At 35.0% G+C, this 27673-nt stretch overlaps 1 long non-coding RNA gene across 1 annotated transcript; it reads right to left on the bottom strand.

Annotated features, from left to right (window-relative positions):
* Positions 1 to 26750, bottom strand: LOC121037809 (uncharacterized). The gene is made up of 3 exons (XR_005793999.1): positions 26486 to 26750; positions 16610 to 16701; positions 1 to 117 (listed from the first exon to the last, which is right to left on the bottom strand). It is a non-coding gene; the product is annotated as an uncharacterized LOC121037809 (long non-coding RNA).
* Between the last annotated feature and the right edge of the window lie 923 nt (positions 26751 to 27673).

Below are 27673 nucleotides of genomic sequence, written 5' to 3' on the forward strand. Positions count from 1 at the left end.
CCTTTGTGAAGAAGTAATCCAAAGCAAGCAGACCTGTATGAGGTGTTTGCTGGGACTCCACGGCCCAGAGGCAGCAGCACAAAGACGAGGTCTGGAGCACACTGGTCACCACCGCCTCTGTCAGAAACATCACAAAATTGAACACTTGAAGTCGGGATAGAAAGCCAGAGGGAAAAAAATATGCTGGTTATGTATATATGTGACAAAGCCAAACAAATAACTATCCTTCTTAACCATTCAGAAAAAAAAAAAAACCCACATCCCAAAAAGGTGAAAGATAAAAATTGAATTTCACATTATACATAAATTGACCCTATATATTTAAAGTATAGTTGATGTTATACTTTATGTAGAATGCTACCTCCATTTTATTTCACTAAACCAAACTGAAATAGCCACCACCCACACCATGACTTCATGAGGTTGAATTTTGAATGCTCTATTTCCTTGTAAAATCAGACTTTTTAATGATGTCTTCATCTCCAACTTTTATTCTAACAGATCCATTTACATTACTTCCTAAATGTGATTAGATTCTCTAGAATTTGGAAGAATTTAAGTTCATAATTACATATTAGATAAATTGAAGGATGTTGACTAAGCATCTTTTAAAATTTTTTTTAAGTTTATTATATTTATTTGGAGAGAACAGGGAGAGAGAGCAAGAGAGCAGGGGAGTGGCAGAGAGAGGGAGAGAGAGAATCCTGTCAGTGTGGAGCCCTACCCCCAGGTCTCGAACTCACTAACCCTGAAATCATGACCTGAGCTGAAACCAAGAGTTGACGCTTAACCAATGAGCCACCCAGGTACCCTTAAATATCTTTGTAAAAAATAAAAACATGATGGAACTAAGTATGTGTAAGTTGCTTAGTTGAACCAGGTAAATGTCTCTTCCTCAGTAGTAAAATCACCTTTCATTAGAATGAGTTTATATTTGGATAATCCCCATAAGATCTTTCATGTTGATAGGGTAAAAATTCAGGGAAATATTACTACAATAAAAATGCAAGATATCACTTTTGAAAATTTCTGTAAGTAAGACACTAGTTTTTGTTTGTTTCTTTATTTTCCATACATTTATAACCTGTTTTTTGTTTGTTTTGTTTTAAGACTGTCAATGTGACCTAGTCCAACAACAGATGCAGCTACTCTGGGAAAGTGTCTATAATTCGGGCATTTAGCAGGGTAAGGTAACTTCAGTTAGGATTCCTTGAAAGTCAGATTTATGTATATGGTAGATAAATTGATGTTTATTGCTTAACTATCTTATACTGATTGATTTTTGATACATAATATCTCTAGGAAGATAATCCCAACAAACTGTAATCTTTAAGGTACTATAACTTTATTTATGCCAGTAGTAAAACTATTTACTTTATGGAGAAATATTATAATATCAGAAACAAGCCATAATTATCAGACATGATGAACATGGTAGGATGATGTACAAAATTTTTAGAAAGAAGAAAGCATAGAATCTTTATACTTGAATTAGCACTTTCTTTCCAAAACCTTTTTGCCTTATGCCTACTTCTCAAATCTTCTTATATAGCTTCTGCTCCATGTTAATTTAGCTACCCTGTGCTCATTTGCATCTTTTACTTTTCAAGCACAGATTTAAAACTATATCTATATATCGCATATGAAAGTACTTAAGTCTAAGATGGGAAGAGGTTAAAACCTTGACTTTTACAAGTCAAGCAATCCAATTTTGACTCAGGAAGCAATGAAGACTCTTAAAATATTTGATTTTTTTAAAAAGACATCTTCAATAAATATTCAGTTGTAATCAGCCACCGTTCTAATTTGTTAAGTCAGAAAACCATTACAGTTTCCCCTTTAAAGTCATTCTTTTTTTTCACATATTTACCTAATTACCATTTACAAAGCACATAACATTCTTATAAGTCTGATTCACATTTGAAAGAGATGAAGTGGTTATAACTTCACAATAAAAATCAGTCCTGATAATTACAGTATTCAGCCTGGATACATGGGTATTCATGCATAGCTGGTGAATAATTGTGGACAATTCGAGAGTTTATAGAATTTACAAAGACTTACAAATGCAAAAAAAAAAAAATCAGGAAATAGGAAGCCACGCTATTTGAATGATGTTATCTGCATAATCTTTCAAATTCATATCGTTTCTGAACAAGCATCACAACTTTGAGGATATATGTATGCTTTAGTTTATCTTCCTTCAGGCACAGACTGTACATCAAAGCAAGAAAAGAATTGATAATCATTCACATTCTGTTCAGTCAGTAAAGAGCTTTACCAAATGATACGTAGGAAAAAAAAGATTGAATTCTTATATAAAATGAGCAGTCATTAACAACAGTATTAAACAATTCATCAATATTTATGACTCTTCTCCGTATAGTTTGATTAATAGTCTTTAAGAAACCTCATTATTTAAATGATTTGTGAAGGGTGAGGTTATTTTAAAGTCAATAATTTTTTTCTCAAATGTATATAAACTCTCAGGCTGGAAGCTACATAGTTTGTGGCAAATATAAAAACATTGCTGGGAATGCTCAAGTCAATGAAACATTTATTAAGTTCTGGGTATATTTGAGTCATTGCTTTAGGCCAGGGTGGGGTTGGGAGGAAGTGGAAGCATGCAGAATCTGAAAGAAGGGGCAACATAGTCCCCACAAAGAGAAATGTGAAACATGTTTTTAAAAAAATAAGATATGCCGACAAAAAAGAAAATACTCTAAAGAAGCAAAGCAACATGTAAAATTTCTGAAGTTCAGATGTAACTGTAAAGTATTACAAGAACCTACTATTTTAGAGTACTACTGTTCTGAGAAACCTGTAAATTGTGTTGAAGGACAGGTAAATTATAGCCTATAACAAAGGACCGGGTACTACCATAGGAGAGATGAACCAAGATGTTAATTGTCTCTATTATGACTTTCTATAACTTTGCAATATGTATCAGGGATTTTGAAATGTCAAGTCAAAATTTAACTGCCTAAACAAATAATTTTAAGAAGACAGAATTGTGAAATATTGCAATGTAAAAGATGGTTCTATGTTAGTAAAACAAACTGCAAAACTATGCATTATACAAATCTATTTTCTTCTTTGAGAAGTGTGGTATGTAAAATAATGTCCAAATGCCTATGATTTCACATTTCTGTTATTATAAAAATGCCTTGAAATACAACATCTGTAAATATTTACTTACCTGACAGAATGTAATATTTTAAGAAAGGTTTGCATACTATTTCATTTGAATCTCAGGTAGCTATAATTTTGTAAATTGTGGGGTTTATTACGGAGTCAACTTAGGCTACAATCGCTTTGCTCAGAATTATTTTACTATATGGTCCCATGTTAGTGTTGATGACAGGCTAAATTTCTGTGAGGGTGTGAAGGCAGGAGTGAAATAGGAGCCATGTTTTTATACTGTAAAAATTGAAGGAGAATGACAGTCTCCGTGATAGCTTGTACATGTCACTAACGTGTTTGGTCATCTTGTTGGCATTAGTCTAATGTGTTTGGTCCTCAGCTGGAACTGCAGCTTCTCTAGTTCCCAAGTGATTTACTCCTTCATCTTCTCTGATCTTGGGCCAGGATAAAGAATGGCAAATACTCCCCAACTAGCCCCCAAATTGTGTAAGACCTAAACACTGTGATAAATCCTTCATACGATTTCATTCACAGTGGTTTTGTGGTTTCACAAGACCCTAATTTTAGGCTTTCACAGACCCTAACTTTAGAAAAATAAGTAAACTAAAAGATTTTACAGGAACAGAATCTTAATCGTGGGTTCTGTGAATTGGGTCTGGGTTATCTGGATGTGGTTCTGTCCCTGATTATATTTAAAAACATGAATGACAGGGGCACCTGGGTGGCTCAGTCGGTTAAGCGCTGGACTTGGGCTCAGGTCATGATCTTGCAGTTTGTGAGTTCGAGCCCCGCATCAGGTTCTCTGCTGACAGCTCGGGGCCTGGAGCCTGCTTTGGATTCCATGCCTCCCTCTCTCTCTCTGCCCCTCTCTCGCTTGCGTTTTGTCTCTCTCTCTTTCTCTCTCTGTCTCAAAAATAAATAAACACTTAAAAAAATTCTTTAAAAAGCTTAATGACTGTTTCCAGTGGTAAAACGTCCATTGGTAGTCTATGGCATGAAGTGTCAAAGCAGTTACTTAAATTATCACCTGTAGACACTTGTATTAAGTATCTATTGGACAGGCACCTGGATGGCTCAGTTGGCTAAGCATGAGTTCAGCCCAGGTCATGATCTTGCAGTCCATGGGTTCAAGCCCTACATTAGGCTCTGTGCTGACTGCTCAGAGCCTTGAGCCTGCTTCAGATTCTGTTCTCCCTGTCTCTGCCCCTCCCCCCGCTCTGTCTCTCACTCTCTCAAAAATAAATAAATATTTTCTAAAAAATGTATCTATAGGAGACAAAACTTTGGAGGATCAATAAGTTGCTGTCATGGAACAGTTTCATGAAAATAAGGAGTATAATGTTGTGGGTTTTTTTATATTTCTGGATTTTACTAGGTGTCATACATAAAATTCTAAGATAGTTTGAAAGATTCCTGTCCTTTAGTGTTCATGATTTGTATAATACCACCCCCTTGCATGAATGCAGAAGTTGTGAATATAATAGAATATCATTCTTATGATTAATTTACTAATCAGTTGGGCTTTAAATAATCAAAAGGAGTTTACACTATGTGGGCTTGACCTAGTTGGCTGAGTTCTTTTTTATTTTATTATTTATTTATTTATTTATTTATTTATTTATTTATTTTTTGAACGAGAGGGTGGGGAGGGGTAGAGAGAGAGAGGAAATGAGAGGGAATCCCAAGCAGGCTCCACACTATGCGCATGGAATCCCCTGTGGGACTTAAACTCACGAACCATAAGTTCATGACCTGAGCTGAAATCAAGGGTCAGACACTTAACTGAGTGAGCCGCCCAGGCACCCCAAATTTGCGGAGTTCTTAAAACAAGGTGAAATAAACAATTTGTCTGCTGACTTTGAAGGAGCAAACTGCAATGCAGTGGAAAGAATCCCAGGGCAAAAAACTGCTAATAGTCTCTAGTAGCTAAGGACAGCCACTGGTGGACCACAGGAAAGAAAGCAGGGAGCTCAGTCCTACAACCAAAGAGAATTTGGCTTTGCCAGCAATCCAAATAAGCTTAGAAGAGGACCCTGAGTTACAGATAGGAAAGGAGGCCCAATGGAAAATTTATTTCAACCTGGTGAGACCCTGAGCAGAGAAACCAGTTAATCTTTGTCCAGATTCCTGATTGACAGAAACCTTGACATAACAAATCTGTGTTGCCTTAAGATACTACTTGTGTGGCTATTTGGGAGAGGGGGGGAATAATAGAAAATTAATAGGGGTGCCTGAGTGGCTCAATCGGTTAAGCATCTGACTCTTGATTTCATCTCAGTTCATGATATCACAGTTTGTGAGTTCAAGCCCCATGTCGAGCTCTGTGCTGATGGCTCAGAGCCTGCTTTGGATTCTCTCTCTCCCTCTGTCTCTGCCCCTCCCCTGCTCACGCACCCTCTAAATAAATAAATAAATAAATAAATAAATAAATAAATAAATAAACTTAAATTTAAAAAAATTACCAAGTAAAGAGATTTTGTTACCTAGAAGTGAGGTACTACTGTAACAAATACCTAAACACGTGAGAGAGCCTTTGGAATCAGGCAGTGGGCAGAGGCCAGAAAAATTTTGGGGAGTATAATAAAGAAAAGTTAAATTTCCTTGAACAGACTGCTAGTAAAATACGGGCTTCCAGGATGCTGCCAGTGAGAGCTGAAAGGATGCAAGGAACATGTAATTGTAAACTGAAGGAGAAAGCATCCTTGTTAGGGACAAAAAAGTCAATGTTTAGGGAGTAATGGGGCCTTGAAAATTGTAATGGGATTATGCTTTTATACTTAAGCCAAGGACTTTGAATCCTTAAATTTTTGCTAAGCCTCCTTTACCAGTCGAAACACTATTTTCTCCCTATCTGAGGAGGTGGTCTACTTTTGCCTGAAAAAAACTTTTATAGCCTCCCTTGTGGTACTATTATTATTTAAGGGACTTCTGATCTTACTCCAGGCCTAACTACCCACAAGTCATTACTTCTAGATCTATAAATGGACTTAAATTCCAACAAGGCCAGAGAATGATGTACAAAGTGTGACTCATGAGAAAGTCTGATATACAAAAGGATTACCAAGATTTTTCAGATGTATATAGACAGAAGTGTAGGGAACATGGGTTGAAATCTATTCTCAAAGTGTTGAATCAAATTTGAGAATATGTTAGATCAGGCTGAATTTAGACTTCCAAAATAGATATTACACATCCAATTCATCTCAATATCATATCAATGTTCAAGAAATTTGAGCATGCAATAGCTTGGCTAACTGGCTGGAGAGTACCATTAATATTTTTCTTGTTTTAGACCCAATTCTGCACTGTACTAAATGAAGGAGAAATACCAGACCTTCTTTAGTTTGCTGTAGATGAAGATATCCAAATGCTGGAGTAGACTGGAATGCTTGAATGGATTTATCATATAAAATTTGCTAAGTACGTCCCACAGAGCTTACAAAGGACAGTCCTTGCTAAATCTAGAAAATACATTCATGAGTGGAACCCTTCTGTGCTTGAGTAGTTCTGTGACGGGCTATTCTTTGTAAACCAGAAATGATAGTGGGAACTATTGCCACAGAACTGAGTCCTCCAAGCTCAATGAGGATAATCAGGCCTTGATCAAGTTGTGACTCTTAATGGTCAAAAACAAGGAATGCATTTTTACCATAATGGGTGACAAAGTCAATCCAAAATCCTAATAATCTGATGGGCAGAAATTTTTAGAATTGACTGCTTAAACATTGTATCTCTAAACTGAAACATATGGGTAGTCTACTAAATTCATATGAGTAACTAAGTGTAAGTTTGGTTAACAAAAGTATTTAAATCACCCTAATAGATAACTGCAGTCTCTAAATTAATTCTAATATTGAAGTGATTTCATAGACCTATAGTCTCTTGATTGAAGTAGAGGCCAAGTCTTTCCAAAAAGCCAAAAAATAAATACTTAAAATTTCTTCCTCCCTTCCTTCAAATAACCTGTGACCATTTACTAGGGTAACTGAGCATTGGCAAAGAGAAAATAATCAGACTTTTGAGAGATTTCTGGACTCTGTCTCTGAAGTGACCTTAATCCTGGACACCTGAAATGCCATTGTGTTCCGCCAGTCAGATTTGAGGCTTATGAAGGTTAAGTGAGCAATGGCATTTGGGCATGTTCCCATTTCACAGAGGGACTGCTGGATCCCTGAACACATCCTGATGTTATTTTCCATAATTTGGAACAGTCATACTTAGCAACTGGCAGAATTTCCACATTGATTCCCTGGGCTCTTGTAACAAGAAAGGTCAAATAGAGACCACTAGAACTGGTTATATCTACGAAAACGGTAATTCCAAATCAATCATAAGGATGTTGCCAAGGTTAGTGCCACTCTAGAAAACTTGAACATTACAGGGGTGATGATTCATGCTACATTCTCCTTCAAGTTGTCTATATGGATCATACACAATCCAGACGGATCTTGGAGAATAATGGCAGAGTATTATCATCTCAATCATTTATTGACTCCAATTGCAGCTGCTGTTACAGATGAAGTTTCATAGCTGGAATAAATTAACATATCCCTCAGCTAGTACTTGGTATGCAGCTATTGATCTGGAAAATGTTTTTTTTTTTCCTCTGTATTTGTTGGTAAAAACCATCAGAAGTGCTTTTCTTTCAACTGAACATACCTGAAATACATCTTTTCTGCCCTACCTTATAGCTATGTAACTTCTAATCCTACAGTATAGTCTAACCTGGAGCAACCTTGCTCACCTCTCCATGCCACTAGACTGCTGTTATACTGATTTATTACATTGATGATATCAATGATATTGATGCTAACTGTACTTGGTTATTAGGGTGTCACAACTATTGTGTACATCTAATTAAAACAAATACATCACAAAGCATGGAAAATAAATTCCTCTAAAATTCACAGGTCTGGAAAATGTTGAGAGATCACTTGCAAGTTGAATGACAACCTGCTTCTTCCAGCCTCTTCTCTCTCTTTCCCATTTACTATACCCTTTTTCCACAAGGATGATTTAATCACATTATTATCTAGGAACTTATGTACTTATTCTATAAGAAAACTTATTCAACTTCTTGTTAATTACTCTTTCTTTACAAGTTAAACAAAAATTTCCCCTGTTATCCCTTTTTCTTCTTTCAGTGGAACAGAATTTAAAATACTTATAAGAACATCTGCTTTAAACAAGACTGTATTTCAGCATTTCCTCCTTATCCTCTTGGAATCTTTACAAAAGCATAAGAATGTATTTTTGAATTTTTGAAGAACTCAGAAGTCTCATTTTTAGAGAATCTTGGAGATAAATATAATCCCAAACTCAAAAATACATATTGGGGCTGCCAAAAGCAGCTGAGGCTGAGAGAAGTGAAGTTATCTGGAGAGAAGTGAAGACAAGAAGCACAGCAAATGATGAGGACTCTCCTTGACACAGCTCAAAGAACTACAAGAAAAAAAATCTACAGTTCAAATGCTCATTCTGAAGTCAAAAGCAGTGACAGATAGAGGTACTGGTTTGATGCAAAGAAGCAAAGGACATATAGTTACACAAAGAATTGCAAAGATGGGCCATATTTTGGGGGACCAGCCTGTCTCTATAGCAACAAATAGTTTCCCAATCATGAGCACACAGCTGCCTGGAATAAAGAAGTCATATTGCATGGCCACATGAATAAGTGTTGACTAACAAGATATAAGCTGAACTGCCTGGAAATTTGAAAAGATGACTCAAAAGTTCCTCTTGTCCCCTTTCTCTCCTGCTTCCTCCTCTTTAAGATTCTGATGTAATGCCAAAGTGATTGAGTAGATAAGAAGAGCTGCGTAAGAAATAAATAAGCTTTACTCCTGTTTAAACCAATATTATTTGGATTTTCTTTAGAATGGCAGCTAAACCTTATCAGAATAATTATAAATATACACGGGTTCATATTGACGGCATTTCCAAGAGAAAATAAAAAGTAACAATTCTGACCATTTATCACTTAACCTGGAAATTTTTTTATATGAAAGAACCAGTAAAAGTGTATAGGTTAAGCATAGATATCATAAGCAGCAGCTAAGGCAGGTCCCAAACTGTGCTGGCTTTAGAAGACTGTCATTGTCTCATGAAGTTCCACCCTCTTTTGTTTTTGAATGTTTATTTATTTTGAGAGAGAGAGAGAGCGAGCGAGCACATGTGCACATGTGCTAGTGGGGGACGGGCAGAGAAGGAGGGAGACAGAGAATCCCAGGCAGGCTCTGGGGATGTCAGCACAGACCCCAATGTGGGTCTTGATCTCACAGACTGTGAGATCGTGACATGAGTTGAAACCAAGAATCAGATGCTAAACCAACTGAGTCACCCTGGTGCCCCTAGTTCCACCCTCTTCTTAAAATTGCAACAAGACCTCTAGATTTCACAAAAAGAGAAACTCAAAATGTAGGATCATTATGAAGAAGTCACACAGACATCTATATTTTTCATCCAATGACTTAAAAAAATTCTTCTTCTGTGTCAATTTTAGTTTCTGTAGAATTGGAAGGTTGTCCCTGGTAGTGACTGTGGGTCACCTCTCCATCAGTTCAATCATATTGATGTGATTTGAAGTGGGGGTTAGAACCAACAGTTAAGAATTTTTGAGCCATTTTTGGTGCAAAAGGTGTTTTTTGTTAAAATATGGGGGATAGGACCTGTGGGCAGAAAGGAGCATTATGAGGAGCAACTGATCATATACTTTGAAGTTGGGAAGGGTAGAGACAAAGGAAGTTTCCAAAAGAATTTTCATATGTTAAAGATTTATGGGATCCTTGGAGGCCTAACTATTGTCAAGCTAAGGTTGTTTTTTTTCTTCAACAAGGCATTAACATTAAGATTGGGAGTTCTTGGAGGAATGTCATACTCTGCCTGTCTCAAGTATTTGTTAATAGCCTGCAAGTTATAAGGAAATTTAATTTTATCTACATTTTTTTTTGCCTTTGCATTTTCTGCATCAATATGATAATCTTGTTCTTCAAATAACTAGCAATGAAGAAATGGGCAATGAAATCCAGTTTTTTTTGGCATTTTTACATTGTATCTGAGGATTATTAGCAACCAAAAATAAATATAGTAAATAATTAAAGTGAAGTTGGTTTATATAATAGGATGTTATGCATACATGCATAACTCAGAACAAATTATTGAGCAACAAAAAGTAAAATGCACTTGTGTAAAACATGAACAGACATATTCATGAAACAATATCATACAATTACAGATAAGCATACACATGCACATCTATTACACACATTAAAGTGAAAGCCTACAGTGGATAGTGTGCCTGAAGAAAACATTGGTAAAGATAGAGCTAAAGAAAAATGCTAACAGGAGAAAGGGACCTTGTTTAGGTTATTGGTTTCCATTTACTATAGGTATGGTTATTTTTTGGCTTTGAATTAGAGAACTAGAAATGTGTGTGTGTGTGTGTGTGTGTGTGTGTGTGTGTGTGTGTGTGTGTGAGATATTTTGTTTTCCTTTGTTATTTTATAGAGACATCTGACCAATATCACTGAAGACTGAGAAACAGGGTCGTTTCTCTGATTATAAAGTCAGATTTGATGAGGAGATAAGGCAAGTTGAGGGCAAAGTACAGGCTAACAGCACCTCCCCCCCACCCCAGGTGGAATATGTGTGATATTCCTTGGACATTCCTGGCTACCCAAGAGCAAAGGAAAGGAGTTTAAGTGCTTGCCATGGTGGTGTGGGAAACAAAGGCAAAGGAAAAATTTAATTAGCTTACTATCTACAGCTCATTGACAAGTCCTTGAAACAGGCAGAGTGATCTTCCTGTAGGAGCTCAGCTTCCTCCAATGATCACACTTTGCTAGGGGCAAAAGGCAATCTTGGCTTAACATTATCCTGAACCCCCAAGGATCCTTTCTGTGAGTCTCCTTAAACATATAAAAATTCCTTTGCAAACCTCCTTTTTTTCAACTCCCCTAACATATATGCTGATAATCATATTCCAAGCTTATGGCCCCCTGATATACATCTGAAGGGTCTCATGACTGAGGTTTTACTAAATGGTAATAAATGGTAATTTTCCTAACAGCAGCTAGCCCCTCAGAGCCCTGGAAATCTTGCTTCCAAAATTCCTTAGACACTTACTTGGTATAATTCCTTATTCCCAACTTGAGGGTATATAATCAGTCACTCTGCACAACCCCAGTGTAGCTCTTTCTGCCTACAGGTCCTGTACCCAAGCTTTAACAAATTCACCTTTTTTTGTACCAAAGATGTCTTCAAGAATTCTTCCTTGGCTGTTGGCTCCAAACCCCACCATCACCCCAAAACCCCATCAAGATTTATGTATCTATGCATGTTCAATGGCAGATGCCAACCCTGTGTGTGTAAGTATATACATGAGAGAACACACGTGTATTTTGCATGAAAGAGAACACACTGAAGATTTTAAACAGTATCTACAGCATCTAAGCCCTAGTTTTAGAAGGCTGGCATGTATTCTAAATTCTTTACATTGCTAGAATAAATTTTCCTTTTCTATGATCCCAGATCTTTTTAAAGCCTAGTTTTTGTCCAAGTTATATATGATATTTCAATTTCTGATCTTCAAATATGGATGCTGTTCCTCTCCTATGTATTATAACCACCTCAGACTATTATTATTATTATTATTATTATTATTATTATTATTACCACACATTTAATTGTCTTTCTCAGGAAAACTGAGTTGATATTTCACTAATTTAACAAATGTTACACATAATTCTAGGAGTATCACATTACTACATTACAGTAGGGCTCCCAATTTCTACATTTGAAATTGACGCTACAAATTGTAAATGAGTCTGGGAATTTACTTAAATTTCAGCCTGTCTTGACACCAAATGTTAAAAAGAGATTCTATGCATTGCATAGAAGGTTGGATAAAATTTCCACAAGAAGAAATTTAGGCAGGTTCTCAGTTAAAACCCTAAATCAGCTGAACAGTTACATTGAACTCTTAGATGAACATTTCTTAGGAATTTAGAGAAGATGTATAACAAAAGCATCTAGAATACAGAAATGCTTGCTGCACATCAGTGCCGGTGTCACAACTAGTGCAACACAGCCGGCTGAGGCGCCAGCACAGAATGCACAATGAAGTCTGAGGCATCAAGCTGCAGGCAAAGCAGGTATGAGCGGAAGTAAGATCACTTCCATGTAACCAGGGACCACTTCCCTAACAACTTTAGCAGTGGGTGATTTAGAAAATGCGTAACAAAAGCATGAAGAAAGAACTGTAAGAAAAAAAATCCATTAGCAATGAAATTGAGCAGCAAATTTGCATTCTTGTCCTGTACGCTGCAAGACTACATAGTAACCTTATTGATGGTGTTTAAACTGTGCTTAAATTACAATTGCAAATAAATGAGTGATTTATTGCATTTGGGTTAAAAGTGTGTTGTAATCAGAGAAAAGCAAGAAATGTCTTTCAATATTCTCTAATAAACCTGACTGAAGAATACAAAAGCAGTAAGTTCACCCTCTTCCTTAAATGGTTTAAACAGTGGAAGAAGCAAGTCACGTGCTTACTGTAAAACACATGTTTGATTGGGTCTTTTATCATACTCTCAAATGTCATTTTCCTGAACCCTTTCCTTTTTGATCTTTGGCAAGGAAAGGATATATAATATTTTACTAAAAATATGAAACATATACTTCAGTAACAATTAAACACCGAGAAGGTATAAATATGCTTTAACTCTTCTACAGATTTACTTTTATAGATCAGGTAATGAGCTGATACGATCTCTAACGCACCAATTTCTTTATCCCCAAAACATTTTAAATAATTTTATAGTGCAGGTACAGGGCATAGGATCAATCATGTGATGAGCTTATTGTTTTCATTTATGGTTTGTATAACTTGTTACAAGTACATTGTTGTATTTTCTTTATATTCTGATGTCTCAAAATGATGCATTAAAATTGCAGCTTGTTTTTGTTTTCCACTTTTTAAAAACATTTTCCTCTTATCTTCCATTCCAAAGGAAGAATCTGGCCTTTTGCATATCTTTGCCTAAGAAGGTTTTACAAGATAGGTAGGGGAAGCTACCTCAAACAAGTCTCATTTTTGTATGTATGTGAAAGCTCTGGCTTATTCATGAGACTTTGCTAAGTATTCCACGGGAGAAGTGCCTTATATTTTGGAAGCCATTTCACTGCTAATAAATTAACTCAAAACAACTCATTATGCTTGTCAAGTTACATGTTATCACAAAACATGTTCCTGTTAAATATTTGCAAAATTTTTAGCAAATTTTAGTGCATGGGTTGTTTTCAACATCTTTGAATATTTTTGAAGTTTTGGTTCAGTTTTAATTTTAATATGTGTGTGTGTGTGTGTGTGTGTGTGTGTGTGTGTGTGTGTGTGTGTTTAGATCTCAGACCATTGATTCAGCCAGTTAGCTTTGGTTTTGAATGCCAATGTGTATGCATTCATATTTCAGACACTGAACATCTCATTTCTTTTCAATATACACCAGCTATACATTTGATAAAGTCAGGTTCTATTTCTGGATTAGGATCAAAAGTGTGTTGAAATTAAGAAAATTTCATGATTTACAAATGTATTGACATCCACCCTTTGTAAACGCTTGTAAGTCAAAACTCACAAGAAAACGCATTCCCGAATGTCATAAGCCCGAACCCTGCAAGAACCCAGGGTATCCTGTACTTTACTCATAGAGGAAGTGGTAGGACAGGACTACAGTAGGCAAAGAGAAAACAATTTAAAATGAAAATTAAACTGTAACCGTGAACTGCTAGTTATAATTCATGAGGGAGACTCAAATGCTGTGAAAGCCATAATGTTTTTTTTAATGTTTATTTATTTTTGAGCGAGAGAGGGCACATGCGGGAAAGGGGCAGAGAAAGAGAGACAGAGAATCCCAAGAAGGCTCTGCACTGTCAGCACAGAGACTGACGTATGGCTCTAACTCACGAAACTGAGATCATGACCTGAGCCAAAACCAGGAGTCAGATGCTTAACCTACTGAGCTACCCAGGCATCCCTATAACGTTCTTATAGAACTTGTGAATTTTTCAAATCCTTAGAAAACATCATATTTGCTAAATAGGTAAGTTTTTCAATTTAATGACCTGGCTACTTGGTAAATTGTCTTTCAGCCATTTGATTTTTATTACATATTTTCACCAGATTTTTGGCCATCTATCATGTTGGCCTTTTCCCCTGAGTAAATGGTTTACCTTAGGAAGGAATAAACCTTCTGATTGCCTAGGGAGGCTGGATACTGGGCCAATTTCCATTCTTTCAGGAAGAGCACAGAAGCTGCAAAGTCACCATTGACTTTCAAGGCAGCAGTCAGTAACCCAGGGGAGGAGAGAAATGAAGGACTTCTTAGAATTTTGGCAGATTGGGGCGCCTGGGTGGCGCAGTCGGTTAAGCGTCTGACTTCAGCCAGGTCATGATCTCGCGGTCCGTGAGTTCGAGCCCCGCGTCGGGCTCTGGGCTGGTGGCTCGGAGCCTGGAACCTGTTTCCGATTCTGTGTCTCCCTCTCTCTCTGCCCCTCCCCCGTTCATGCTCTGTCTCTCTCTGTCCCAAAAAATAAAAAATAAAAACGTTGAAAAAAAAAAAGAATTTTGGCAGATTAAAAACAAAAACAAACAAAAAGAAAACCTAGGACTTCTATAAGAATCTGAAAAGGTAGTATGACAAAATGCTAATAACTGAAATGATATTTCTCTGTCAAACCAGATTAATAGAGATTTGGAATTAGTTATACATTTTTTCAAGTGCTGTAGACCAAAGTACCTTTATTCCACTTCTCTTCCTATGGTTGGAACTATATTTTACAACTGATTTTTACAGATGAGAATAAAATAAAATAGCAGCAATTCTAAGTGATAGCTCACCAATACTTTGTTAACTTGCCCTAGATAAAAGGAAAGGTTCAATAGAAAGAAATGTTGCATCTTATTACTTATAACTATAGCTTGGTTAGTTTGAGTTTAATTTTACAAGGATATTTCTAATTATTTGTTGGTGATTATCTCACCATGTATTATGAAAAGAGGTGAAATTTTTGATATTTATATGCTAAAAGTTTTTTAGTAGAACTGCAAAAATAATGATCTACAGATTATAAAGGACACGCTTTTAAAAATATTTTAATTCCGGGGCGCCTGGGTGGCTCAGCCAGTGAAGTGGCCGACTTGGGCTCAGATCATGATCTCGCAGTCCGTGAGTTCAAGCCCTGCGTCGGGCTCTGTGCTGACAGCTCAGAGCCTGGAGCTTGTTTCAGATTCTGTGTCTCCCTCTCTCTGACCCTCCCCTGTTCATGATCTGTCTCTCCCTGTCTCAAAAATAAATAAAACGTTAAAAAAAATTTTTAATTCCTGGGGTTAGTAACCTTTAAATGTAGAGACACAGTAAAGCACTGTAATGGATAAGTATCGGTGACGATGAGTAACTATGTTGAATACAGCAACATTTGAGTGTAGATACTGGGAGTAGATAGGACTCAGATAGCAGGAGAGGAAAACAAGCTACAACAGGACTAAGGCCTGGTCATGAAGTACGACTGTAGCATTTATCATATACCAGTTCCTTCATATTGCACCGATGCCTTAAACCCCATATGAATATTTTGACATAAACAGGGTGTAAGTATTAGCAGATTCCCAGAGCAGTTATCTAGTCAAAAGGACTTACTAGTATTCTATTCATTTTAAAGTAATGTATCTATCCTAAGAGATACTGTTCAAGCTTTTGGGGTCAGAAATGCAAAAAAAAAAAAAAAAAGGAGAGGCAGGCAATCATTTCCATGTTTTTCCTCTGTCCACAACATGGAATTGCTGTGATTGACCGTTAATATGCTATATGGCCATAATCATGATGAACAATTTTTTCATGACCTTAAATTTCTGATACAGGATGTCAAATCCAACCTCTTTAACTTTTTGATGCCAGCCAACGATTGAGCCCTGTGAAAACAGGTCCCACATCTATTTTTCTTGATATTATATCCCATTTTCTCAACTACTTTCTGATAAGCAGATCAAGAGGTACCCAATGAATATTAAAATTCATTCAATCAAAAGATGTATACTTATTCCTACTACAAACTCACTAAGGATTCCTTACAAACTCACTAAGTGAAAGTTTTGACATGTTTTAGTATTTTTGCCTACATGATAAGTAAGCAATGGAATTTCAGGATTCTGTACTTCCATTAACACATGGTTCTCATAGGGTTTTTTTACTTACTAGATTTTTTTTGTTTTATATTACAGTGCTTTACTGGATGACACTTCTATTTATATTGGAGTTATGGGTACTGTTTCTTCTGCTTGAAGATGTTTATTTATGACATTTGAAATCTGCCCCCTTGTTTCCTTCTACTTTTTACCATCAAGATTCCAAGGGCTAAGTCATTCCAACCCACTCTCTGTCTCCAGAATGTGTACCTTCTGAAGACTCACCTCTGTTTCCACACATAGTTATCCATTTCCTTTCAGTTGTATGGGAGGTAGTGCTATAATCCTAAAAGCTTCAGTCCTGTTCCATTATTCCCCTGTTTAGAAAGAGATATTGAGATGATTAGAAAAACTGGTACAAAATTTTGGGAAAGTAATAGTAAGGTAATAATAAAAAGGAGGTATTAACAAAATATCACTAAAATTTGTTGTTAAGTGCCTTAAAGGACAAAGCTAAAAAGAAATTTTCAAATGCGTTGGCATTCCTATTTTTGCTAGTCTCAAGTAACCACAGATAGCTATAAGGTAGCAGTATTTATTTCTAGCCTAAATGGATTTAGACATGCCTCAAATACAAGTAGTTATCATTACAGATTTCATGCCCATCAGAGAAACTCCCCACCACTGGTAAGTTTGTGGTCTATCCAGGTTGCTGCTAAGAAGCTTAGTGAGTGTTACAAGTTAAGAGGAGAAACAAAACATAGTAAGTAGTACAGGAAATAGCTATTGTCATAATATATGTTTTCTAGCAATAAGAAATAAATACATAAATTCCAAAAGATTGGTAAGACTGTCCATGTAATATCATGTTTAGTTTGAAATCTTTAATTATCTGTTAAGTATAAAGAAACCAGAGATAGCTTAGAAAAGACGGTCAACAGTGAGGAGGAATAAACAACTTATTAAAAGAAGGTAAATTCACTCCAAATATAAAATTTTATTAGTCGCTTTCCAAAGTAATAACTTAAAATCATGGCTTAGTTTCCAAATAAATTAAGATTGAAACTCTGAATGGTTGAGCAATATGGGATGAGGGATAATTAAGTAAATGAAATGAAAATAATTAATGACATATTGAGAGATAATGAGAAAAAGCCTAAAGATATTATAAAATTGTCTTCATTAGTTTTACTTCTTTTGTTTTAAAAATGCATGCATTTGTAAGACTATACCCATGAATATTACATATGAAAATATTGATTAGGAGATAATTTCTCAGATATAAACAAAATAGCCGATTATTAGATATAATGCTATAAAGCAACTGCAATGAATTATAACATTGTAACTAGTTACTCTTCTCCAACTCTATAAGCTCCAAAAATACCAACACTCCTCCAAGTTACATTTTTTAAAATTTTTTCATGGTTTATTATTTTTGAGAGAGAGAAAGAGAAAGCGTGAGTAGGGAAGGGGCATAGAGAGAGGGAGACACAGAATAGGAAGCCGGCTCCAGGCTCTGAGCTCTCAGCATAGAGCCTGACGTGGGGCTCGAACTCACAGACCACAAGATCATGACCTGAACTGTAGTCAGCTGCCCAACCGACCGAGCCACCCAGGTGCCCCTACATTTGCAAAGCATGACAAACATAAACATAAAAGGTATGGAAGGGGAAAATATGGAAATGCATTTGATAGGCTTTTTGGAGATATGCACAAGCCCTTAATAGTAAGTTTTATCAATATAGAAATACCTACATAAGACGATACTCAAATTATAAGCACAGATTAATGTATTTCAAGTAAGTTTTGATGCCTGCAAAATATTTCAGTTTTATTTAAAACAATATTAACTATAAAATGCTCTTCCATGACTATTTACTTTAAAAGCAGTATCTTTATTGTGTAGATGAGGCAGTTGTATGTTTCTTATGTAGAGTTTATCAATTTTACCCATTTGAGAAAGCTAAAGAAAAGGGTTTTTTAAAATTTTATATTTAATATAATTCAAAATACCCAATTCATAAGAATAAAATAATACATTTTACAATCTACAATGAGTTTATACACATTGAACTTACCTTTTAAAACACTGATGCAAATGTTATTTAGACTTTGAAAGCCAAAGATAAAATAGGTCAAAATAACTTATCAAAACAACGTTTTGTTGAGACAGTTTTCCTAAATCAATGGTTATCAGCCAAAGCAATTTGCAGCCTCTATAGGATTCATTTAACAGGGTCAGGAGACATTTTTAGTTGTCAACAAACTGGGAGAGAGGAGCTGGGGAAGCTATTGGAATCTATTGGGCAGGGGCCAGAGATGCTACTAACCATTCCTATAATGTATGAACAGACAGACCCTCACAATAGTTATCCAGCCCAAAATGTCAACAGTCCTAGCATTGAGAAACCCTGCTTCTGAGCAGGTTTGAGACTACTAGATATTTAGAAAATAGGAAATCGACGTTTTTTTTCCTCCCCAAGCAGTGTAAAATCCACGTATAATAGAATAATCCATACTTCCCTTAATAGACTTGGTCTTCTTTGCCTCATTAATCATCAGTCATATTCCAACACTTGTTGAAGACATAGCATTTAAAAATTAAGTAAAATTTAAAAGGTCTTACTAATACAACATAATTGAAACTGAATACAATTTCTAAAAATTTGCCATATTCCCATATACAAAATTACACAGACATACAGGAAAAATACATCTAACATTTGCATAACTCCTTAAAATTCACTTTATTATTCCAAGTGGCCTCATTATACCCCCGAATTCAATTGCCTCCAATACATTGGTTGTGTTTAACAGTAATCTCATTTCTTGAGCTTCAGAGGTGTTCAAGATCTGTTGGTCCCCTTTTCATAGATGCTGTTAGTAACCTGCCCAGCATAGAGTAAATATGCAGTCAATTCTATTGACTAGACCATAAATAGTATGAGAATATGAAAAGCCTGCCTAGTTCACCAATGTATTTAAATACTTTACATAATATTCATCACATATAGAATCTCAATATTTATTGAATGAATGAATGAATGAAATACATAAGTTTTTAATTTATTTTTCAATTGTATAGAATATTTCTGCTTTTATTACAGAATCCAAAAGATTTAAAATCTTTATATTTTGTATATTTGGAAAGCAAATACCATTTTAGGGGTAGCACAGTTGAAAGTAATTGACCAAAAATATTCATAAAACTTTGATTCTTGAGTCACACAATGTAAAAGCCTAGTAACAGGTTAATGAGCTGTTGAATAGCCTGTGATAAATAGTGAGAGGTTGAAGGGAAACCCATTAACATGTCAAAACTGCTGAGATGGAGTCCTTGTTTTGAACATTTCTTTTTCTTTGGGAAAAAAAAATATTGACATCTCTCCATCTCCATTTGTGCTTTGTTCAGGAGAAAACTAGATTTTTAATTTTGCATCTGTTTGTTTATTAAATGGAACTATGTTCAAACTGCATTTAAAAGCTGCACCAAAGCTTAGAGTCTTCCAGAATCTGTTCGCAAGGGTAAGGACAAATGTACATAAAAGACCTCTGGTTTTCACTGACATCACATCTTGTCATCTTAACCATATTACTAGTAAGTAATATTGCATATTTAATTTTGCTTAGAACTTAAATATGGAGAATACATAAAAAATACATTTAATATTCAAGGAAATAAATAATTCAATCAATAATAGAAACAAAAATACAAATTTAATTTTTTTTTTAAATTTTTTTTCAGCGTTTTATTTATTTTTGGGACAGAGAGAGACAAAGCATGAACGGGCGAGGGGCAGAGAGAGAGGGAGACACAGAATCAGAAACAGGCTCCAGGCTCTGAGCCATTAGCCCAGAGCCTGACGCGGGGCTCGAACTCACGGACCGCGAGATCGTGACCTGGCTGAAGTCGGACGCTCAACCGACTGCGCCACCCAGGCGCCCCTGATTTTACCTTGAAATGTCATTTTCATGTTCCCTTAGCAATTCGAAGTTACAATGAGGACCTAACTGAAGACAGCATAGACAAGGAATTTATTCTTGTCTCATTCAGTTCCTTGACAGATAAGCTTGTATTTAGATATTAATTCATTGCTTTATAGTAAGTGGATAATAATAGGTGCTTTCCCTTTCATATTATGTTAGTGCAAAATGAATATTATAATTTATGTGAATGTCTTTTGAAAACCACAGATGTGAAATTCCCAATGTGTATTTTACCATTCTCTTTAAACATGTAAAGATTTTTTATGATACATGTACCATATGTTTGCTGAAATTTCCTTTAAAATATCTGGTTCTGTGATTCCACATTTTCCCACTAACAGTGATAAATTAGGACAGAAGAACTATGCTTCTGTGCATCTACTTTATAAATGCAGTATTTTTAATCACTTTTTCTAACAATACAATATTTCAGACTATGTGAGAAGACTTTAAAATTATCTATCATTCCATTAAATATTGTAGTCGTGTCCTTCCTGACTTATACATGTAATGGGATGAAAATTATTTTATCAGCTGGTACATTTTGGAAACATATTGTCTTTATTTAGAAGAATCATTTGATGTGCAACTTGAAAGCACTGAGTTCAAGTTTGTGAAAGAAATAACCTAGACATAGAGAAATATCTTTGTGTAAGGAAAAAAATACCCAGAAACTTAAGGATTTTAGATAGCTAAGGAGCAAGGCATAAATACAGTTAAATGTAAGTTGGATTAGAGGTTTACTACTGTAAATGTTTTTCATAATTATAAGCAATACAGTTCTAAGTTTGAGTGTCCCAACCTTTCTTTCACAATCCATCCTTACCTATCCACAAGCAGATACAATATCTACAAACATCTAGAAAGGTAAAATGTCCCTACTCATAATTATAAATTATTTTACTTTGTTTTCTTTTGTTTCAAATTTATTTATTTATTTTGAGAGAGATAGAGCACGAGCACGGCATGGGCAGAGAGAGAGAGGTAGACAGACAATCCCAAGCAGGCTCTGCACTGTCAACACAGAGCCTGACATAGAGCTTGATCTCATGAATCATGAGATTAGGAGCTTGAGCTGAGATCAATATTCAGAAGCTTCACCGACTGAACCACCTAGGCACCCATATAAAATATTTTATGTATTAAAATATATGTTGACCCAGTGTGAAGTCCTCACCTTTATCAAGTTGCTAGGTTCATCAAGCAGCAGAATATAAAACTTAGAGAATATACTTAACCTGTTCCCTTCAGCTTTAAATTAATTTCTATCCCTAAGTCCCTGTAAAACCAAACAAAACAAAACAAAACACAAAAACCTAGCAAACAGATTTTTTCAGAATTTCTTTTTGTTTGTTTTCTTATTTTATCGGATTTGTTGCAATGAAGGTAGAGTTGGCATTGGGGCTAATGGGGAAGAATTGTATTGGGGCTAATGGGGAAGAATTTGGTGACATATGATTAATTTTCACTTACCAAGTCAGGTGCTGAAAAACATTTTAAGGATTGAGTTTACCTCCAGAATTATGAGTGTCAGTGAAATGTAAGAATTTTTTTAGCTTTTCAATGTCATTCTTTAAAGGAATAAGTCCCTTACTAATCTGGAATGTCTGACTTTTTTTTTTTCAATGAATAATTAAATATACTCATTGAAATGCAATTCAGATCCTCACTGCTCTGCTCAAGACTTTTGATGCTTCCTATTTTCATCCAAATATATTCCAGTGTCTTTATGTAGAACATAAGAACTCTAGTATCTTGTAGTGTCCCTGACCTCATGTCCTACTTCTCTATCCCTTTTTCAATGGGCTGCACATAAACTAGTCAAAGTCCAGCCAGGATTTTTACTTGTTCCCCTTGTTTGGGACATGCCTATTCCAGATCATGCCATGGACACTAAAAAGGAACAATTGAAAACTTTGACTATAAGTTTGACTATCAATATGCATTTCATTTATCAAATATATCTTAAAGTTTGGGAAGGTTTCATTAAAAATAACTAATTTAATTGCAGTTAGTCAGTGAAAGGTTTATTTTCTTTTCTAGGAGAAAATAGATATTTTAAATATTTTACCATGAATCTGTTGATTTCCTAGGAAGGTGTGTTTCAATATATATTTTGAATAAATCCTCAGAAATATAGAGAGGCATCTAAAAAAATGTTTTAACAGTTCTCAAAAATTATTTTTACATTTCACACAGCCAGAGAATGTACAATTTTTTTAAAGTTACCAAATAAAATGAAAAGCTAAAGGAATATTCTAAGGTAAATATCAACAGCAGTTACTGATTTTTTAGAAGAGATATATTTTGAATTTCCCCCACAAGACCACTTCTCTCGTTTGACCACTTCTCAGTCAATTCATACTTTCTATACTTTTAAAATGCATATTAATTTTAGCTTACTATGTTAATATTAAAAAGATATAATATTTGTAATTGCATGTTTTTTTATATCTCACTTATTAATTCCTTGAAAAATAGTGGGTAATTCAATTAGACATCCAGCAACACTTTGCAACAAATAAATTGAAAAATACATTTTTGGTCATTCAAGTGTATTGACCCATTCAAGTGTATTAGCAATATGAAAATAGTTGGATAAATTACTAGTATTTCTTTATTTTTGTGGGTTTACAAGGCTTTACACACTATTCTTCACAGAAATCAACTGTGCTTGCAAATACTTTGTTAGTCTTAAATTTCTTTCCCATTAAATGCCAAAAACTGGGTATGTTTATTGTTACACTAAAGGAAAGAATGCACTATCTCAAGAATGATTTTTAGTAGCAAGAATCACATATTTCCTATTATATAGAAAAAAGATTGAGACAATGTACAGATTTGAAAGTAGGTTATTTCTTATGTATAGTCTATAACGGGTTATGTATAGAGTATAACAGGTAGGCTAACTGAGAAAACATAAGTAATAAGCAACACTTTGTTCTGGGAAGAGTTTGTATATGAAATGTGCTGCCAACTTGTCAATATTTTAAAAATAAATAATTTGACCAAATATTTTATCCAACATATCAGTCTGAAAGTTGTGAAGTAGACAGATTATTTCTAATTTCTTTGCAGGTGTTTTATAGATATCATTATGCTAGAAAACAATTGAGCAGTATAGATATGAATTTTCAGTATATGTATTTTGAGCCAAAGACATAACTTCTGGATTATTAAATCTTTCTAATTGGGAAATGTTTTTGCATTACAGAATCACTATAAGTCTTTCACTTGAATTCGGTTATAATCAGTAAGCCATAATGACTAGGAACTTCCAATTGGTTCAGGGGAAAAATAGCAGTCCATGGTAGCAAAGACACCTGTATCTCAATGTCAGATCTGCCATTTAATAGCAGAAAACTAGGCATGTTGATTAACCTCTAGGTGCTTTACTTTTCATTGTTAAGTAGGGCATGATAACTCCTGCCTCACAGGATTGTTATGGTTTATGTAAACAACATGTCACAAGGTACATGAATATTAAGATAAAGCTACATGTCTTTGTATTAATCATGTTAATCAGATAAAGAAATGGTACAAGTTCAAAAATAGTACCAAAAGCAGAAGAAAAAGTAAAAGTCATTTTATGACAAAATATTAAAGATAAATTCAAATAAATCACAGTTGTTATGCATTTTAGGTTTTACAAATCTTAAAAGACAATTGTCATAAATAGAAGGTATTGTCACACTAGGGCGTAAAGAATTCTAGTCACAAGAGCTTCCAACCAGTCTCACTGCTTCTATCCTTGGCCTTCTATTGTTTATTCTTAACAAAACAATAATAATGTTCCTTTCAAGACAATTAGACATGTTCCTTGACTCCAAACCATCTAGTGGCTTCACAATTTACGCAAAATGAAAGATGTCATTTCATAAGCTACATTGCACTGCTTCATGTCATTCTGGGCCACTTCTCCAATCTGATATTACACCTGTCTCTGTCTCACTCATTTCATTTCAGACACACAAATTACCCTGTGTTTATGAAACAATCAAGGGATAGTTCTGCCACAGAGCCTTTTACCATACTGTTCCCTCTGCCCCAAAAACCTCTTCCCTGGCTATCCAGATAATTCATTCCCATACTTCAAGTCTCTGCTGACATGGACCTTTATCGGTTGACCTCCAGTTGTCATTTTTCTCTTTACTTCTCTTCATTTCACATATCGCTATCAAAATTCATTCATTCATTCATTCATTCATTCATTCATTCATGTTTATTGTCTCTTGCCTCACCCACACTAGAAAGTAACTGTGAAAGCAAATGCTAAATAATTTTTAATTCTCAGTAATAGTTACATAGAGTGTCTCAGAATATATTTACTGTATGAATAAATATGCTCTAATTTTTAATTTAGGATTATCCATGTGCTTCTTTTTAACCCCTTCATGCTTGTAATAACTTATTACTATTTCCATATACAGTTTTATGTTATGTTCTTTTTAAACCTCTAAAGCAATAATAGCTATTAAATCTTTGAATTCTACTTTTAAATATTTTGTATTTTAAATACAGAAGTCTTACTTATTTCATAACTTAAATTATGGATCCAACATAAAGGTTATGAACAGTTCAGAAGGTCGTGTTTTACAATTGAGATCCATAAAGTTTTTCTTGTATATACATATATACTCTGACAGAGAATAATTCTATCCTTCAGTTCTTAGAATATTTACAGTCAAACAACTTTGCTTTAAATTGTGGTTAATGCAGTTTCTCAATGAATCCATTATATAGTTTGAATATAAGTGTAATAAAAAATGCATATGTTTAATAAAAGTAGAGCAGTAAACCACCTCTATTTCAAGTAATCAACATTTCATTAATAAATATAACCCATGTACTAATATTTCTTATGCATTAAAAATAGTACTGATACGTTTCAGTAAACATCTAATAAAATCAAAATAAATTATAAGAGTTTCTATAAGATTTATCATTCCTCCACTCTTTCTTCATACAGTTTACTTATACCAATGTTCTCCTGGGTGCCAGGACTCTGCTATGCACTGAAAGTGATGTGTGAAGGTGGGGCATATACAATAAGGGTGAAAATATTTTCTGCCCTTACCTTCAAAATAATAGCACTCTCTTAGAGAAGACAGAAAGAGAAATAAGTAGTTTCAAAATTATGGTAATTACCAAAACAGGGGGGAAATTTTTCAAAGTGCTAACAGGATTAAGCAACAGTCCCCCCCCAACCCCAAATCTGGGAAATACAACTAAAGGAAACATATACCTTCAGTGGGTATGGAAGGTATTCACCATGCAGAAACTTAGATCTGAAGGTCATAGAAACAATACTGGGCAAAGAAAATGCTCAAAGAAAGTTAATAAAATATCCATACTTTAGTGATATTTAATATGAAGTTTAAATGTATTATCAATATTCAAAAGTCAAAACAAATAAACAATTTAAATGCATTTTCCCCTCCCTTTTCCAGACTCTTATTTTCAAGGCTTTTAAGCCCAAAGGATAGAAAAGGAAATAAAATGGCTGTACAATATTCACTTGCTTATTTTAGTTTGTATATAATTATTCTGATGCACACATATGTGAGGCTAATATTTGCCAAATTGGCAAACTTTCCTTTCTTCTTTATAATTTCATTGCTAAAAATTCACCAAATTTTTTATAAATGAAATAAACATTTCAGATTTATCCTCATAAGTGAAGAATATTTTTTCACTTGAAACAATTAGGATTTACTTCTATAGATCACATTGAGTCTGGCAGGAAAGCCATTGCTACAGCTGCACTCACTTCAGTGAATTACTTTTTAATTACCAACAATTCTCTTCATTTGGCTTGGATGACCAGACAAGCATCTGGGAATTAAAAAAAAAAAAAAAAAAAAAAAAATCTCTCTAACATAAGATCTTTTCTTAGCTGTACAAATCTCATTTTTGTTTTTGTTATTTTTAACCAAAATAGGGCCATAATTTTTTCTTTCAATACTACTAAATAAATTTAGGCAGGATTCCATAGCAACACTCAGTACAGAAAAATCTAAATAAATAAGGTCAGGCAAAGCCTAGTAATTAAATCAGCAGGGCTGAGATCTCTCCCTAGTGGAATTTTTAAATCTCAATGCCAATTGGCCCAACAGTCTTAGAAGAGTACTTTTGCATCTGAGTTATTTCTGTCATGGAGGGCTGGGTTACCTTTCAGGGTTGTAACATTTCCACTGGCTCCAGCTTCTTCCTGAAAGCTGAGGAATAACTTCCTTGGATCATCCATGAGGCTGGAAACATCGCTCCTTTTTTCAATGAAGCTGGCCAACTGGAGCGAAGAAGAAATTCAAAACAGTGTTTTTCCATCTCAAAATTAAGAAAAAAGAAGGCCAATCCCACAGGGAGGTTTTAACATCTTCAGATATTCAGCTTGTAGAAGAGCCTCACACAGTGTCTGTTGGTTAGTTCCCAAATAACAGCCTGTTAAGGGAGCTTACACTTCTTGTCTGTTACGAGACGAGGGCCATTATGTTCAGCATCTGCCAGTGCTTCTCCCTTCTTTCTGTATCTTCAGACTGTATTTTAAAACAGAAACTTTCTAAAAGAAACCACGTCTTTCTCTTCAATGTTTAAAAAAACTGTATTTGGTAAATCAGGTCCTAATTCAACATACAATATTTTCATCAGCTTAATAATTAAGAAGGCAGAAATACCATTTAATATTTCAAAACCAGATAAAGTTATTTACCATTCCATAATTAGTTATTGAATGTTGACATTAAAAATAACCTTAGCAGCATTTAATTCTCTGTACCGTTCACTCCTTCTAACACTCCTTTTTTGGGTGCCTGGGTGGCTCAGTCAGTGAAGCTTCTGACTCTTGGTTTTGGCTCAGGTCATGATCTCATAGTCATGAAATCGATCCCCACATCAGGCTGGGTGCTGGGTATGGAGCCTGCTTAAGATTCTCCCTCTCCCTCACCCACCCCATCCCCCCTTTCTCTCACACACACACACACCAAAGAAACAAAAACATTCCTTTTTGCTTCTAAGAATTCATATCTATCTCAAGCAGCCTTTACAAACTGACTTCCCTCACTTAGTAATGTGCATTTACGTTTCTTCCATGTCTTTTCAGGGCATAATAGCTCATTTCTTTTTAATGCTGAATAATATCCCATTGTCTGGATGTTCCACAATTTATGTATCCATTCACCTACTAAAATATACCTTGGTTACTTCCAAGTTTTAACAATTACAGATAAAGCTGTTATAAACATCCATGTGCAGGGTTTTTTGTAGACATTTTTTTTAACCTCTTTGGATAAATACCAAGGAGCATGATGTCTGGATCTTATGGTAAGAATATGTTTGATGTTGTGAGAAACTGCCAAATAT

This window comes from Herpailurus yagouaroundi, unplaced genomic scaffold (assembly GCF_014898765.1).
Source record: "Herpailurus yagouaroundi ecotype Mexico unplaced genomic scaffold, PumYag 164, whole genome shotgun sequence".
Lineage (NCBI taxonomy): Eukaryota > Metazoa > Chordata > Mammalia > Carnivora > Felidae > Herpailurus > Herpailurus yagouaroundi.